Consider the following 16,122-nt stretch of genomic DNA (forward strand, 5'->3'; position numbering starts at 1 on the left):
CATCAAAACGAATACCTGCCGAAACCCGGGATCGAACCAGGGACCTTTAGATCTTCAGTCTATTTCGGGTGACGTTGAAGGTTGCCATTTGCATGTGTTCGTTAACCTCTGCCTCGTTGCCAATTTCACAGTCACCTTCGTCTGATAAGACACAGGGGCGCTGAAAGGCGAGCAGCCGATGCAGTGAAGTTCCACACACATTTCTTCTTCTTCCGTCATCGTAACAAGCAAACATGTCGACTCGATTCGTGTAATATTGACTTCGCTGACGCTAGAAAACCCGTGCTATATCGATGCCAGGGGCAACTCGTGTGCGGAGAACGAGACACAAGAAGGAGTGAGTCTCTCCACCGTATGAGAGGCAGTATCTAGCAGATACACACGGTAAAACATACGACTTGCGTTAGCTCATAAATTGCTACACGTCATCGTCTGCAAGCTAAAATGGACACATCTGCACTGCCCAGTGAGGCGACACTTGTACTAACACCAGGTGGACGGCTGTGAGACGCGGAGATGAGCTGCGGCTTCTGGGCGCGACTGTAACGCTGCGCCCTGGATCAAATAGCACTGCACATTGCTGGTGACCCACGTGTTTAGTAGTGACGCAACTGCTAGGATGCAGCTGAACGTCCGCCTTTTGAGAGCGAGAAAATTTTCGCAGTCGGCAGGACTCGAACCTACGCTCCCAGAGGGAATCTGATTTCAAGTCAGACGCCTTAACCACTCGGCCACGACTGCCGGTGGCGGAAGCGACTCCCGACAACTGAAACCGCCATCTTTAGAAGCAATCTGATGGCAGAAAACGGCGTGGCCTCACTCTTTTCTGTAGGGTTTCCATTAGCCGTTACGAAAGTGTATTAATTTTCGCCCAGACAGGGACTTGAACCCAGGACCCTTTGGTTGAAAACCTAGCGCTCTACCGACTCAGCTATGCGGGCCCACGCACGAGCATTATCGTACAGCTGCGCGGTGCGCGAGTGATTCGTATGTCGTAATTACTGGCTTATGGCTCCAATGGCGACTTCACCGACTTCCCACTGACGCACCGCTGACGCTAGTTTTCTGTCGTCTTAAAACGATCGACATACCTCCAAGCAGCTGCGAGATCTTAAGAAAAGAAACGCTGCACCACTGCTTTGGCCGCACTCGAGTGATGGAAATTGCGATTCTTAAAAAGAAAATGAAATGTTCGCTCTGTCCATCACTTTCGAGCACATCTGTGAACTCACGATCTCAGCGACGGCTTTCTGCAGTCCCAGCGTCAGTGTCAGTGTGAGGTGAACCGATAGCCACAGTAAGCAGCGGTCGTCGCGAAAACTCAGTATTCTTAAAACGGAAATTTTCGTCTTGTTGAGAATGGCGTCACTGGTTTGCACCCGCATTCGCCCACGCATGTCACATGTGTGCGAAAATGTTTGCTCCTCTGTACGCAAAATCGCACGCAGCCGGTAGGATTCGAACCTACGCTCCCAGAGGGAATCTGATTTCGAGTCAGACGCCTTAACCACTCGGCCACGACTGCCGTTAGCGCGGTGTTCTCCCGACACATGCAACTGCTACCGTTTAAAGCACTGTGGTGTCAGTAAACGGCGTAACTGCATTATTTTCCGTAGCGTTTCCACCGCTACCAGACGAATCGCTACCAAAGTGTTAAAATTTCCGCCTCGACGGGGACTTGAACCCTGGACCCTTAGGTTAAAAGCCTAATGCTCTACCAACTGAGCTATCCGGGCTCGGACGAGGCTGCAAAACCTCCCACAATGCACAACTATACATTGACTCATGTCCTTTACTGTTGTGCAATCGCTGTATGGGGCCGTTACTAATAAAACGTCGCCTACATGCTGTCTACAAACTTATCACGCTAAGCTCGTAACACACTCTCGAAGACTGCTGGCACACGATGCAACAACAAATTGCACTAGTTGTTACGCCTCATACGTCGGAGCAGAGAATTTACGTGTTTTGTCGACACTCACTGGGCAATTGGAAAATTCACAAGCATTTCGAATGCAATGTTTCCCACGCTTTCGCTCATTTCACGGTTCCGTTGAAGACGTTCTTCACCACCTGACACAGAAAAAGGAATGCAGTCGGTAGGATATTTTTAATTCTTTTGCTTCTAGGGGAGTTAGTTGTCTAGTGAGTTCCTCTTATGGCATGCACTAGACAACCAGAACAGCTACAGGAGAGAGTCATTTTTGTTGTCAGCGGTAGTTGCATTATCACAAACGCAGAGTAATTCCATTGGCGTCGCATCAAAACGAATACCTGCCGAAACCCGGGATCGAACCAGGGACCTTTAGATCTTCAGTCTATTTCGGGTGACGTTGAAGGTTGCCATTTGCATGTGTTCGTTAACCTCTGCCTCGTTGCCAATTTCACAGTCACCTTCGTCTGATAAGACACAGGGGCGCTGAAAGGCGAGCAGCCGATGCAGTGAAGTTCCACACACATTTCTTCTTCTTCCGTCATCGTAACAAGCAAACATGTCGACTCGATTCGTGTAATATTGACTTCGCTGACGCTAGAAAACCCGTGCTATATCGATGCCAGGGGCAACTCGTGTGCGGAGAACGAGACACAAGAAGGAGTGAGTCTCTCCACCGTATGAGAGGCAGTATCTAGCAGATACACACGGTAAAACATACGACTTGCGTTAGCTCATAAATTGCTACACGTCATCGTCTGCAAGCTAAAATGGACACATCTGCACTGCCCAGTGAGGCGACACTTGTACTAACACCAGGTGGACGGCTGTGAGACGCGGAGATGAGCTGCGGCTTCTGGGCGCGACTGTAACGCTGCGCCCTGGATCAAATAGCACTGCACATTGCTGGTGACCCACGTGTTTAGTAGTGACGCAACTGCTAGGATGCAGCTGAACGTCCGCCTTTTGAGAGCGAGAAAATTTTCGCAGTCGGCAGGACTCGAACCTACGCTCCCAGAGGGAATCTGATTTCAAGTCAGACGCCTTAACCACTCGGCCACGACTGCCGGTGGCGGAAGCGACTCCCGACAACTGAAACCGCCATCTTTAGAAGCAATCTGATGGCAGAAAACGGCGTGGCCTCACTCTTTTCTGTAGGGTTTCCATTAGCCGTTACGAAAGTGTATTAATTTTCGCCCAGACAGGGACTTGAACCCAGGACCCTTTGGTTGAAAACCTAGCGCTCTACCGACTCAGCTATGCGGGCCCACGCACGAGCATTATCGTACAGCTGCGCGGTGCGCGAGTGATTCGTATGTCGTAATTACTGGCTTATGGCTCCAATGGCGACTTCACCGACTTCCCACTGACGCACCGCTGACGCTAGTTTTCTGTCGTCTTAAAACGATCGACATACCTCCAAGCAGCTGCGAGATCTTAAGAAAAGAAACGCTGCACCACTGCTTTGGCCGCACTCGAGTGATGGAAATTGCGATTCTTAAAAAGAAAATGAAATGTTCGCTCTGTCCATCACTTTCGAGCACATCTGTGAACTCACGATCTCAGCGACGGCTTTCTGCAGTCCCAGCGTCAGTGTCAGTGTGAGGTGAACCGATAGCCACAGTAAGCAGCGGTCGTCGCGAAAACTCAGTATTCTTAAAACGGAAATTTTCGTCTTGTTGAGAATGGCGTCACTGGTTTGCACCCGCATTCGCCCACGCATGTCACATGTGTGCGAAAATGTTTGCTCCTCTGTACGCAAAATCGCACGCAGCCGGTAGGATTCGAACCTACGCTCCCAGAGGGAATCTGATTTCGAGTCAGACGCCTTAACCACTCGGCCACGACTGCCGTTAGCGCGGTGTTCTCCCGACACATGCAACTGCTACCGTTTAAAGCACTGTGGTGTCAGTAAACGGCGTAACTGCATTATTTTCCGTAGCGTTTCCACCGCTACCAGACGAATCGCTACCAAAGTGTTAAAATTTCCGCCTCGACGGGGACTTGAACCCTGGACCCTTAGGTTAAAAGCCTAATGCTCTACCAACTGAGCTATCCGGGCTCGGACGAGGCTGCAAAACCTCCCACAATGCACAACTATACATTGACTCATGTCCTTTACTGTTGTGCAATCGCTGTATGGGGCCGTTACTAATAAAACGTCGCCTACATGCTGTCTACAAACTTATCACGCTAAGCTCGTAACACACTCTCGAAGACTGCTGGCACACGATGCAACAACAAATTGCACTAGTTGTTACGCCTCATACGTCGGAGCAGAGAATTTACGTGTTTTGTCGACACTCACTGGGCAATTGGAAAATTCACAAGCATTTCGAATGCAATGTTTCCCACGCTTTCGCTCATTTCACGGTTCCGTTGAAGACGTTCTTCACCACCTGACACAGAAAAAGGAATGCAGTCGGTAGGATATTTTTAATTCTTTTGCTTCTAGGGGAGTTAGTTGTCTAGTGAGTTCCTCTTATGGCATGCACTAGACAACCAGAACAGCTACAGGAGAGAGTCATTTTTGTTGTCAGCGGTAGTTGCATTATCACAAACGCAGAGTAATTCCATTGGCGTCGCATCAAAACGAATACCTGCCGAAACCCGGGATCGAACCAGGGACCTTTAGATCTTCAGTCTATTTCGGGTGACGTTGAAGGTTGCCATTTGCATGTGTTCGTTAACCTCTGCCTCGTTGCCAATTTCACAGTCACCTTCGTCTGATAAGACACAGGGGCGCTGAAAGGCGAGCAGCCGATGCAGTGAAGTTCCACACACATTTCTTCTTCTTCCGTCATCGTAACAAGCAAACATGTCGACTCGATTCGTGTAATATTGACTTCGCTGACGCTAGAAAACCCGTGCTATATCGATGCCAGGGGCAACTCGTGTGCGGAGAACGAGACACAAGAAGGAGTGAGTCTCTCCACCGTATGAGAGGCAGTATCTAGCAGATACACACGGTAAAACATACGACTTGCGTTAGCTCATAAATTGCTACACGTCATCGTCTGCAAGCTAAAATGGACACATCTGCACTGCCCAGTGAGGCGACACTTGTACTAACACCAGGTGGACGGCTGTGAGACGCGGAGATGAGCTGCGGCTTCTGGGCGCGACTGTAACGCTGCGCCCTGGATCAAATAGCACTGCACATTGCTGGTGACCCACGTGTTTAGTAGTGACGCAACTGCTAGGATGCAGCTGAACGTCCGCCTTTTGAGAGCGAGAAAATTTTCGCAGTCGGCAGGACTCGAACCTACGCTCCCAGAGGGAATCTGATTTCAAGTCAGACGCCTTAACCACTCGGCCACGACTGCCGGTGGCGGAAGCGACTCCCGACAACTGAAACCGCCATCTTTAGAAGCAATCTGATGGCAGAAAACGGCGTGGCCTCACTCTTTTCTGTAGGGTTTCCATTAGCCGTTACGAAAGTGTATTAATTTTCGCCCAGACAGGGACTTGAACCCAGGACCCTTTGGTTGAAAACCTAGCGCTCTACCGACTCAGCTATGCGGGCCCACGCACGAGCATTATCGTACAGCTGCGCGGTGCGCGAGTGATTCGTATGTCGTAATTACTGGCTTATGGCTCCAATGGCGACTTCACCGACTTCCCACTGACGCACCGCTGACGCTAGTTTTCTGTCGTCTTAAAACGATCGACATACCTCCAAGCAGCTGCGAGATCTTAAGAAAAGAAACGCTGCACCACTGCTTTGGCCGCACTCGAGTGATGGAAATTGCGATTCTTAAAAAGAAAATGAAATGTTCGCTCTGTCCATCACTTTCGAGCACATCTGTGAACTCACGATCTCAGCGACGGCTTTCTGCAGTCCCAGCGTCAGTGTCAGTGTGAGGTGAACCGATAGCCACAGTAAGCAGCGGTCGTCGCGAAAACTCAGTATTCTTAAAACGGAAATTTTCGTCTTGTTGAGAATGGCGTCACTGGTTTGCACCCGCATTCGCCCACGCATGTCACATGTGTGCGAAAATGTTTGCTCCTCTGTACGCAAAATCGCACGCAGCCGGTAGGATTCGAACCTACGCTCCCAGAGGGAATCTGATTTCGAGTCAGACGCCTTAACCACTCGGCCACGACTGCCGTTAGCGCGGTGTTCTCCCGACACATGCAACTGCTACCGTTTAAAGCACTGTGGTGTCAGTAAACGGCGTAACTGCATTATTTTCCGTAGCGTTTCCACCGCTACCAGACGAATCGCTACCAAAGTGTTAAAATTTCCGCCTCGACGGGGACTTGAACCCTGGACCCTTAGGTTAAAAGCCTAATGCTCTACCAACTGAGCTATCCGGGCTCGGACGAGGCTGCAAAACCTCCCACAATGCACAACTATACATTGACTCATGTCCTTTACTGTTGTGCAATCGCTGTATGGGGCCGTTACTAATAAAACGTCGCCTACATGCTGTCTACAAACTTATCACGCTAAGCTCGTAACACACTCTCGAAGACTGCTGGCACACGATGCAACAACAAATTGCACTAGTTGTTACGCCTCATACGTCGGAGCAGAGAATTTACGTGTTTTGTCGACACTCACTGGGCAATTGGAAAATTCACAAGCATTTCGAATGCAATGTTTCCCACGCTTTCGCTCATTTCACGGTTCCGTTGAAGACGTTCTTCACCACCTGACACAGAAAAAGGAATGCAGTCGGTAGGATATTTTTAATTCTTTTGCTTCTAGGGGAGTTAGTTGTCTAGTGAGTTCCTCTTATGGCATGCACTAGACAACCAGAACAGCTACAGGAGAGAGTCATTTTTGTTGTCAGCGGTAGTTGCATTATCACAAACGCAGAGTAATTCCATTGGCGTCGCATCAAAACGAATACCTGCCGAAACCCGGGATCGAACCAGGGACCTTTAGATCTTCAGTCTATTTCGGGTGACGTTGAAGGTTGCCATTTGCATGTGTTCGTTAACCTCTGCCTCGTTGCCAATTTCACAGTCACCTTCGTCTGATAAGACACAGGGGCGCTGAAAGGCGAGCAGCCGATGCAGTGAAGTTCCACACACATTTCTTCTTCTTCCGTCATCGTAACAAGCAAACATGTCGACTCGATTCGTGTAATATTGACTTCGCTGACGCTAGAAAACCCGTGCTATATCGATGCCAGGGGCAACTCGTGTGCGGAGAACGAGACACAAGAAGGAGTGAGTCTCTCCACCGTATGAGAGGCAGTATCTAGCAGATACACACGGTAAAACATACGACTTGCGTTAGCTCATAAATTGCTACACGTCATCGTCTGCAAGCTAAAATGGACACATCTGCACTGCCCAGTGAGGCGACACTTGTACTAACACCAGGTGGACGGCTGTGAGACGCGGAGATGAGCTGCGGCTTCTGGGCGCGACTGTAACGCTGCGCCCTGGATCAAATAGCACTGCACATTGCTGGTGACCCACGTGTTTAGTAGTGACGCAACTGCTAGGATGCAGCTGAACGTCCGCCTTTTGAGAGCGAGAAAATTTTCGCAGTCGGCAGGACTCGAACCTACGCTCCCAGAGGGAATCTGATTTCAAGTCAGACGCCTTAACCACTCGGCCACGACTGCCGGTGGCGGAAGCGACTCCCGACAACTGAAACCGCCATCTTTAGAAGCAATCTGATGGCAGAAAACGGCGTGGCCTCACTCTTTTCTGTAGGGTTTCCATTAGCCGTTACGAAAGTGTATTAATTTTCGCCCAGACAGGGACTTGAACCCAGGACCCTTTGGTTGAAAACCTAGCGCTCTACCGACTCAGCTATGCGGGCCCACGCACGAGCATTATCGTACAGCTGCGCGGTGCGCGAGTGATTCGTATGTCGTAATTACTGGCTTATGGCTCCAATGGCGACTTCACCGACTTCCCACTGACGCACCGCTGACGCTAGTTTTCTGTCGTCTTAAAACGATCGACATACCTCCAAGCAGCTGCGAGATCTTAAGAAAAGAAACGCTGCACCACTGCTTTGGCCGCACTCGAGTGATGGAAATTGCGATTCTTAAAAAGAAAATGAAATGTTCGCTCTGTCCATCACTTTCGAGCACATCTGTGAACTCACGATCTCAGCGACGGCTTTCTGCAGTCCCAGCGTCAGTGTCAGTGTGAGGTGAACCGATAGCCACAGTAAGCAGCGGTCGTCGCGAAAACTCAGTATTCTTAAAACGGAAATTTTCGTCTTGTTGAGAATGGCGTCACTGGTTTGCACCCGCATTCGCCCACGCATGTCACATGTGTGCGAAAATGTTTGCTCCTCTGTACGCAAAATCGCACGCAGCCGGTAGGATTCGAACCTACGCTCCCAGAGGGAATCTGATTTCGAGTCAGACGCCTTAACCACTCGGCCACGACTGCCGTTAGCGCGGTGTTCTCCCGACACATGCAACTGCTACCGTTTAAAGCACTGTGGTGTCAGTAAACGGCGTAACTGCATTATTTTCCGTAGCGTTTCCACCGCTACCAGACGAATCGCTACCAAAGTGTTAAAATTTCCGCCTCGACGGGGACTTGAACCCTGGACCCTTAGGTTAAAAGCCTAATGCTCTACCAACTGAGCTATCCGGGCTCGGACGAGGCTGCAAAACCTCCCACAATGCACAACTATACATTGACTCATGTCCTTTACTGTTGTGCAATCGCTGTATGGGGCCGTTACTAATAAAACGTCGCCTACATGCTGTCTACAAACTTATCACGCTAAGCTCGTAACACACTCTCGAAGACTGCTGGCACACGATGCAACAACAAATTGCACTAGTTGTTACGCCTCATACGTCGGAGCAGAGAATTTACGTGTTTTGTCGACACTCACTGGGCAATTGGAAAATTCACAAGCATTTCGAATGCAATGTTTCCCACGCTTTCGCTCATTTCACGGTTCCGTTGAAGACGTTCTTCACCACCTGACACAGAAAAAGGAATGCAGTCGGTAGGATATTTTTAATTCTTTTGCTTCTAGGGGAGTTAGTTGTCTAGTGAGTTCCTCTTATGGCATGCACTAGACAACCAGAACAGCTACAGGAGAGAGTCATTTTTGTTGTCAGCGGTAGTTGCATTATCACAAACGCAGAGTAATTCCATTGGCGTCGCATCAAAACGAATACCTGCCGAAACCCGGGATCGAACCAGGGACCTTTAGATCTTCAGTCTATTTCGGGTGACGTTGAAGGTTGCCATTTGCATGTGTTCGTTAACCTCTGCCTCGTTGCCAATTTCACAGTCACCTTCGTCTGATAAGACACAGGGGCGCTGAAAGGCGAGCAGCCGATGCAGTGAAGTTCCACACACATTTCTTCTTCTTCCGTCATCGTAACAAGCAAACATGTCGACTCGATTCGTGTAATATTGACTTCGCTGACGCTAGAAAACCCGTGCTATATCGATGCCAGGGGCAACTCGTGTGCGGAGAACGAGACACAAGAAGGAGTGAGTCTCTCCACCGTATGAGAGGCAGTATCTAGCAGATACACACGGTAAAACATACGACTTGCGTTAGCTCATAAATTGCTACACGTCATCGTCTGCAAGCTAAAATGGACACATCTGCACTGCCCAGTGAGGCGACACTTGTACTAACACCAGGTGGACGGCTGTGAGACGCGGAGATGAGCTGCGGCTTCTGGGCGCGACTGTAACGCTGCGCCCTGGATCAAATAGCACTGCACATTGCTGGTGACCCACGTGTTTAGTAGTGACGCAACTGCTAGGATGCAGCTGAACGTCCGCCTTTTGAGAGCGAGAAAATTTTCGCAGTCGGCAGGACTCGAACCTACGCTCCCAGAGGGAATCTGATTTCAAGTCAGACGCCTTAACCACTCGGCCACGACTGCCGGTGGCGGAAGCGACTCCCGACAACTGAAACCGCCATCTTTAGAAGCAATCTGATGGCAGAAAACGGCGTGGCCTCACTCTTTTCTGTAGGGTTTCCATTAGCCGTTACGAAAGTGTATTAATTTTCGCCCAGACAGGGACTTGAACCCAGGACCCTTTGGTTGAAAACCTAGCGCTCTACCGACTCAGCTATGCGGGCCCACGCACGAGCATTATCGTACAGCTGCGCGGTGCGCGAGTGATTCGTATGTCGTAATTACTGGCTTATGGCTCCAATGGCGACTTCACCGACTTCCCACTGACGCACCGCTGACGCTAGTTTTCTGTCGTCTTAAAACGATCGACATACCTCCAAGCAGCTGCGAGATCTTAAGAAAAGAAACGCTGCACCACTGCTTTGGCCGCACTCGAGTGATGGAAATTGCGATTCTTAAAAAGAAAATGAAATGTTCGCTCTGTCCATCACTTTCGAGCACATCTGTGAACTCACGATCTCAGCGACGGCTTTCTGCAGTCCCAGCGTCAGTGTCAGTGTGAGGTGAACCGATAGCCACAGTAAGCAGCGGTCGTCGCGAAAACTCAGTATTCTTAAAACGGAAATTTTCGTCTTGTTGAGAATGGCGTCACTGGTTTGCACCCGCATTCGCCCACGCATGTCACATGTGTGCGAAAATGTTTGCTCCTCTGTACGCAAAATCGCACGCAGCCGGTAGGATTCGAACCTACGCTCCCAGAGGGAATCTGATTTCGAGTCAGACGCCTTAACCACTCGGCCACGACTGCCGTTAGCGCGGTGTTCTCCCGACACATGCAACTGCTACCGTTTAAAGCACTGTGGTGTCAGTAAACGGCGTAACTGCATTATTTTCCGTAGCGTTTCCACCGCTACCAGACGAATCGCTACCAAAGTGTTAAAATTTCCGCCTCGACGGGGACTTGAACCCTGGACCCTTAGGTTAAAAGCCTAATGCTCTACCAACTGAGCTATCCGGGCTCGGACGAGGCTGCAAAACCTCCCACAATGCACAACTATACATTGACTCATGTCCTTTACTGTTGTGCAATCGCTGTATGGGGCCGTTACTAATAAAACGTCGCCTACATGCTGTCTACAAACTTATCACGCTAAGCTCGTAACACACTCTCGAAGACTGCTGGCACACGATGCAACAACAAATTGCACTAGTTGTTACGCCTCATACGTCGGAGCAGAGAATTTACGTGTTTTGTCGACACTCACTGGGCAATTGGAAAATTCACAAGCATTTCGAATGCAATGTTTCCCACGCTTTCGCTCATTTCACGGTTCCGTTGAAGACGTTCTTCACCACCTGACACAGAAAAAGGAATGCAGTCGGTAGGATATTTTTAATTCTTTTGCTTCTAGGGGAGTTAGTTGTCTAGTGAGTTCCTCTTATGGCATGCACTAGACAACCAGAACAGCTACAGGAGAGAGTCATTTTTGTTGTCAGCGGTAGTTGCATTATCACAAACGCAGAGTAATTCCATTGGCGTCGCATCAAAACGAATACCTGCCGAAACCCGGGATCGAACCAGGGACCTTTAGATCTTCAGTCTATTTCGGGTGACGTTGAAGGTTGCCATTTGCATGTGTTCGTTAACCTCTGCCTCGTTGCCAATTTCACAGTCACCTTCGTCTGATAAGACACAGGGGCGCTGAAAGGCGAGCAGCCGATGCAGTGAAGTTCCACACACATTTCTTCTTCTTCCGTCATCGTAACAAGCAAACATGTCGACTCGATTCGTGTAATATTGACTTCGCTGACGCTAGAAAACCCGTGCTATATCGATGCCAGGGGCAACTCGTGTGCGGAGAACGAGACACAAGAAGGAGTGAGTCTCTCCACCGTATGAGAGGCAGTATCTAGCAGATACACACGGTAAAACATACGACTTGCGTTAGCTCATAAATTGCTACACGTCATCGTCTGCAAGCTAAAATGGACACATCTGCACTGCCCAGTGAGGCGACACTTGTACTAACACCAGGTGGACGGCTGTGAGACGCGGAGATGAGCTGCGGCTTCTGGGCGCGACTGTAACGCTGCGCCCTGGATCAAATAGCACTGCACATTGCTGGTGACCCACGTGTTTAGTAGTGACGCAACTGCTAGGATGCAGCTGAACGTCCGCCTTTTGAGAGCGAGAAAATTTTCGCAGTCGGCAGGACTCGAACCTACGCTCCCAGAGGGAATCTGATTTCAAGTCAGACGCCTTAACCACTCGGCCACGACTGCCGGTGGCGGAAGCGACTCCCGACAACTGAAACCGCCATCTTTAGAAGCAATCTGATGGCAGAAAACGGCGTGGCCTCACTCTTTTCTGTAGGGTTTCCATTAGCCGTTACGAAAGTGTATTAATTTTCGCCCAGACAGGGACTTGAACCCAGGACCCTTTGGTTGAAAACCTAGCGCTCTACCGACTCAGCTATGCGGGCCCACGCACGAGCATTATCGTACAGCTGCGCGGTGCGCGAGTGATTCGTATGTCGTAATTACTGGCTTATGGCTCCAATGGCGACTTCACCGACTTCCCACTGACGCACCGCTGACGCTAGTTTTCTGTCGTCTTAAAACGATCGACATACCTCCAAGCAGCTGCGAGATCTTAAGAAAAGAAACGCTGCACCACTGCTTTGGCCGCACTCGAGTGATGGAAATTGCGATTCTTAAAAAGAAAATGAAATGTTCGCTCTGTCCATCACTTTCGAGCACATCTGTGAACTCACGATCTCAGCGACGGCTTTCTGCAGTCCCAGCGTCAGTGTCAGTGTGAGGTGAACCGATAGCCACAGTAAGCAGCGGTCGTCGCGAAAACTCAGTATTCTTAAAACGGAAATTTTCGTCTTGTTGAGAATGGCGTCACTGGTTTGCACCCGCATTCGCCCACGCATGTCACATGTGTGCGAAAATGTTTGCTCCTCTGTACGCAAAATCGCACGCAGCCGGTAGGATTCGAACCTACGCTCCCAGAGGGAATCTGATTTCGAGTCAGACGCCTTAACCACTCGGCCACGACTGCCGTTAGCGCGGTGTTCTCCCGACACATGCAACTGCTACCGTTTAAAGCACTGTGGTGTCAGTAAACGGCGTAACTGCATTATTTTCCGTAGCGTTTCCACCGCTACCAGACGAATCGCTACCAAAGTGTTAAAATTTCCGCCTCGACGGGGACTTGAACCCTGGACCCTTAGGTTAAAAGCCTAATGCTCTACCAACTGAGCTATCCGGGCTCGGACGAGGCTGCAAAACCTCCCACAATGCACAACTATACATTGACTCATGTCCTTTACTGTTGTGCAATCGCTGTATGGGGCCGTTACTAATAAAACGTCGCCTACATGCTGTCTACAAACTTATCACGCTAAGCTCGTAACACACTCTCGAAGACTGCTGGCACACGATGCAACAACAAATTGCACTAGTTGTTACGCCTCATACGTCGGAGCAGAGAATTTACGTGTTTTGTCGACACTCACTGGGCAATTGGAAAATTCACAAGCATTTCGAATGCAATGTTTCCCACGCTTTCGCTCATTTCACGGTTCCGTTGAAGACGTTCTTCACCACCTGACACAGAAAAAGGAATGCAGTCGGTAGGATATTTTTAATTCTTTTGCTTCTAGGGGAGTTAGTTGTCTAGTGAGTTCCTCTTATGGCATGCACTAGACAACCAGAACAGCTACAGGAGAGAGTCATTTTTGTTGTCAGCGGTAGTTGCATTATCACAAACGCAGAGTAATTCCATTGGCGTCGCATCAAAACGAATACCTGCCGAAACCCGGGATCGAACCAGGGACCTTTAGATCTTCAGTCTATTTCGGGTGACGTTGAAGGTTGCCATTTGCATGTGTTCGTTAACCTCTGCCTCGTTGCCAATTTCACAGTCACCTTCGTCTGATAAGACACAGGGGCGCTGAAAGGCGAGCAGCCGATGCAGTGAAGTTCCACACACATTTCTTCTTCTTCCGTCATCGTAACAAGCAAACATGTCGACTCGATTCGTGTAATATTGACTTCGCTGACGCTAGAAAACCCGTGCTATATCGATGCCAGGGGCAACTCGTGTGCGGAGAACGAGACACAAGAAGGAGTGAGTCTCTCCACCGTATGAGAGGCAGTATCTAGCAGATACACACGGTAAAACATACGACTTGCGTTAGCTCATAAATTGCTACACGTCATCGTCTGCAAGCTAAAATGGACACATCTGCACTGCCCAGTGAGGCGACACTTGTACTAACACCAGGTGGACGGCTGTGAGACGCGGAGATGAGCTGCGGCTTCTGGGCGCGACTGTAACGCTGCGCCCTGGATCAAATAGCACTGCACATTGCTGGTGACCCACGTGTTTAGTAGTGACGCAACTGCTAGGATGCAGCTGAACGTCCGCCTTTTGAGAGCGAGAAAATTTTCGCAGTCGGCAGGACTCGAACCTACGCTCCCAGAGGGAATCTGATTTCAAGTCAGACGCCTTAACCACTCGGCCACGACTGCCGGTGGCGGAAGCGACTCCCGACAACTGAAACCGCCATCTTTAGAAGCAATCTGATGGCAGAAAACGGCGTGGCCTCACTCTTTTCTGTAGGGTTTCCATTAGCCGTTACGAAAGTGTATTAATTTTCGCCCAGACAGGGACTTGAACCCAGGACCCTTTGGTTGAAAACCTAGCGCTCTACCGACTCAGCTATGCGGGCCCACGCACGAGCATTATCGTACAGCTGCGCGGTGCGCGAGTGATTCGTATGTCGTAATTACTGGCTTATGGCTCCAATGGCGACTTCACCGACTTCCCACTGACGCACCGCTGACGCTAGTTTTCTGTCGTCTTAAAACGATCGACATACCTCCAAGCAGCTGCGAGATCTTAAGAAAAGAAACGCTGCACCACTGCTTTGGCCGCACTCGAGTGATGGAAATTGCGATTCTTAAAAAGAAAATGAAATGTTCGCTCTGTCCATCACTTTCGAGCACATCTGTGAACTCACGATCTCAGCGACGGCTTTCTGCAGTCCCAGCGTCAGTGTCAGTGTGAGGTGAACCGATAGCCACAGTAAGCAGCGGTCGTCGCGAAAACTCAGTATTCTTAAAACGGAAATTTTCGTCTTGTTGAGAATGGCGTCACTGGTTTGCACCCGCATTCGCCCACGCATGTCACATGTGTGCGAAAATGTTTGCTCCTCTGTACGCAAAATCGCACGCAGCCGGTAGGATTCGAACCTACGCTCCCAGAGGGAATCTGATTTCGAGTCAGACGCCTTAACCACTCGGCCACGACTGCCGTTAGCGCGGTGTTCTCCCGACACATGCAACTGCTACCGTTTAAAGCACTGTGGTGTCAGTAAACGGCGTAACTGCATTATTTTCCGTAGCGTTTCCACCGCTACCAGACGAATCGCTACCAAAGTGTTAAAATTTCCGCCTCGACGGGGACTTGAACCCTGGACCCTTAGGTTAAAAGCCTAATGCTCTACCAACTGAGCTATCCGGGCTCGGACGAGGCTGCAAAACCTCCCACAATGCACAACTATACATTGACTCATGTCCTTTACTGTTGTGCAATCGCTGTATGGGGCCGTCACTAATAAAACGTCGCCTACATGCTGTCTACAAACTTATCACGCTAAGCTCGTAACACACTCTCGAAGACTGCTGGCACACGATGCAACAACAAATTGCACTAGTTGTTACGCCTCATACGTCGGAGCAGAGAATTTACGTGTTTTGTCGACACTCACTGGGCAATTGGAAAATTCACAAGCATTTCGAATGCAATGTTTCCCACGCTTTCGCTCATTTCACGGTTCCGTTGAAGACGTTCTTCACCACCTGACACAGAAAAAGGAATGCAGTCGGTAGGATATTTTTAATTCTTTTGCTTCTAGGGGAGTTAGTTGTCTAGTGAGTTCCTCTTATGGCATGCACTAGACAACCAGAACAGCTACAGGAGAGAGTCATTTTTGTTGTCAGCGGTAGTTGCATTATCACAAACGCAGAGTAATTCCATTGGCGTCGCATCAAAACGAATACCTGCCGAAACCCGGGATCGAACCAGGGACCTTTAGATCTTCAGTCTATTTCGGGTGACGTTGAAGGTTGCCATTTGCATGTGTTCGTTAACCTCTGCCTCGTTGCCAATTTCACAGTCACCTTCGTCTGATAAGACACAGGGGCGCTGAAAGGCGAGCAGCCGATGCAGTGAAGTTCCACACACATTTCTTCTTCTTCCGTCATCGTAACAAGCAAACATGTCGACTCGATTCGTGTAATATTGACTTCGCTGACGCTAGAAAACCCGTGCTATATCGATGCCAGGGGCAACTC

General features: G+C 49.7%; 21 non-coding genes across 21 annotated transcripts; all 21 read right to left on the bottom strand.

Annotated features, from left to right (window-relative positions):
- Positions 1 to 659: 659 nt before the first annotated feature.
- Trnas-uga lies at positions 660 to 741 on the bottom strand. The gene has a single exon. It is a non-coding gene; the product is annotated as a tRNA-Ser (tRNA).
- Positions 742 to 1,443: 702 nt separating this feature from the next.
- Positions 1,444 to 1,525, bottom strand: Trnas-cga. The gene has a single exon. It is a non-coding gene; the product is annotated as a tRNA-Ser (tRNA).
- Positions 1,526 to 1,663: 138 nt separating this feature from the next.
- Trnak-uuu lies at positions 1,664 to 1,736 on the bottom strand. The gene has a single exon. It is a non-coding gene; the product is annotated as a tRNA-Lys (tRNA).
- Positions 1,737 to 2,918: 1,182 nt separating this feature from the next.
- Trnas-uga lies at positions 2,919 to 3,000 on the bottom strand. Its single transcript has one exon. It is a non-coding gene; the product is annotated as a tRNA-Ser (tRNA).
- A 702-nt stretch (positions 3,001 to 3,702) lies between these two features.
- On the bottom strand, positions 3,703 to 3,784 carry Trnas-cga. The gene has a single exon. It is a non-coding gene; the product is annotated as a tRNA-Ser (tRNA).
- A 138-nt stretch (positions 3,785 to 3,922) lies between these two features.
- Positions 3,923 to 3,995, bottom strand: Trnak-uuu. Its single transcript has one exon. It is a non-coding gene; the product is annotated as a tRNA-Lys (tRNA).
- A 1,182-nt stretch (positions 3,996 to 5,177) lies between these two features.
- Trnas-uga lies at positions 5,178 to 5,259 on the bottom strand. Its single transcript has one exon. It is a non-coding gene; the product is annotated as a tRNA-Ser (tRNA).
- Positions 5,260 to 5,961: 702 nt separating this feature from the next.
- On the bottom strand, positions 5,962 to 6,043 carry Trnas-cga. Its single transcript has one exon. It is a non-coding gene; the product is annotated as a tRNA-Ser (tRNA).
- A 138-nt stretch (positions 6,044 to 6,181) lies between these two features.
- On the bottom strand, positions 6,182 to 6,254 carry Trnak-uuu. The gene has a single exon. It is a non-coding gene; the product is annotated as a tRNA-Lys (tRNA).
- A 1,182-nt stretch (positions 6,255 to 7,436) lies between these two features.
- On the bottom strand, positions 7,437 to 7,518 carry Trnas-uga. Its single transcript has one exon. It is a non-coding gene; the product is annotated as a tRNA-Ser (tRNA).
- Positions 7,519 to 8,220: 702 nt separating this feature from the next.
- On the bottom strand, positions 8,221 to 8,302 carry Trnas-cga. Its single transcript has one exon. It is a non-coding gene; the product is annotated as a tRNA-Ser (tRNA).
- A 138-nt stretch (positions 8,303 to 8,440) lies between these two features.
- Trnak-uuu lies at positions 8,441 to 8,513 on the bottom strand. The gene has a single exon. It is a non-coding gene; the product is annotated as a tRNA-Lys (tRNA).
- Positions 8,514 to 9,695: 1,182 nt separating this feature from the next.
- Positions 9,696 to 9,777, bottom strand: Trnas-uga. The gene has a single exon. It is a non-coding gene; the product is annotated as a tRNA-Ser (tRNA).
- A 702-nt stretch (positions 9,778 to 10,479) lies between these two features.
- Trnas-cga lies at positions 10,480 to 10,561 on the bottom strand. The gene has a single exon. It is a non-coding gene; the product is annotated as a tRNA-Ser (tRNA).
- A 138-nt stretch (positions 10,562 to 10,699) lies between these two features.
- On the bottom strand, positions 10,700 to 10,772 carry Trnak-uuu. The gene has a single exon. It is a non-coding gene; the product is annotated as a tRNA-Lys (tRNA).
- Positions 10,773 to 11,954: 1,182 nt separating this feature from the next.
- Trnas-uga lies at positions 11,955 to 12,036 on the bottom strand. Its single transcript has one exon. It is a non-coding gene; the product is annotated as a tRNA-Ser (tRNA).
- A 702-nt stretch (positions 12,037 to 12,738) lies between these two features.
- On the bottom strand, positions 12,739 to 12,820 carry Trnas-cga. The gene has a single exon. It is a non-coding gene; the product is annotated as a tRNA-Ser (tRNA).
- A 138-nt stretch (positions 12,821 to 12,958) lies between these two features.
- On the bottom strand, positions 12,959 to 13,031 carry Trnak-uuu. The gene has a single exon. It is a non-coding gene; the product is annotated as a tRNA-Lys (tRNA).
- Positions 13,032 to 14,213: 1,182 nt separating this feature from the next.
- Trnas-uga lies at positions 14,214 to 14,295 on the bottom strand. Its single transcript has one exon. It is a non-coding gene; the product is annotated as a tRNA-Ser (tRNA).
- A 702-nt stretch (positions 14,296 to 14,997) lies between these two features.
- Trnas-cga lies at positions 14,998 to 15,079 on the bottom strand. The gene has a single exon. It is a non-coding gene; the product is annotated as a tRNA-Ser (tRNA).
- Positions 15,080 to 15,217: 138 nt separating this feature from the next.
- On the bottom strand, positions 15,218 to 15,290 carry Trnak-uuu. Its single transcript has one exon. It is a non-coding gene; the product is annotated as a tRNA-Lys (tRNA).
- Between the last annotated feature and the right edge of the window lie 832 nt (positions 15,291 to 16,122).

Source organism: Schistocerca americana, unplaced genomic scaffold (assembly GCF_021461395.2).
Source record: "Schistocerca americana isolate TAMUIC-IGC-003095 unplaced genomic scaffold, iqSchAmer2.1 HiC_scaffold_647, whole genome shotgun sequence".
NCBI lineage: Eukaryota > Metazoa > Arthropoda > Insecta > Orthoptera > Acrididae > Schistocerca > Schistocerca americana.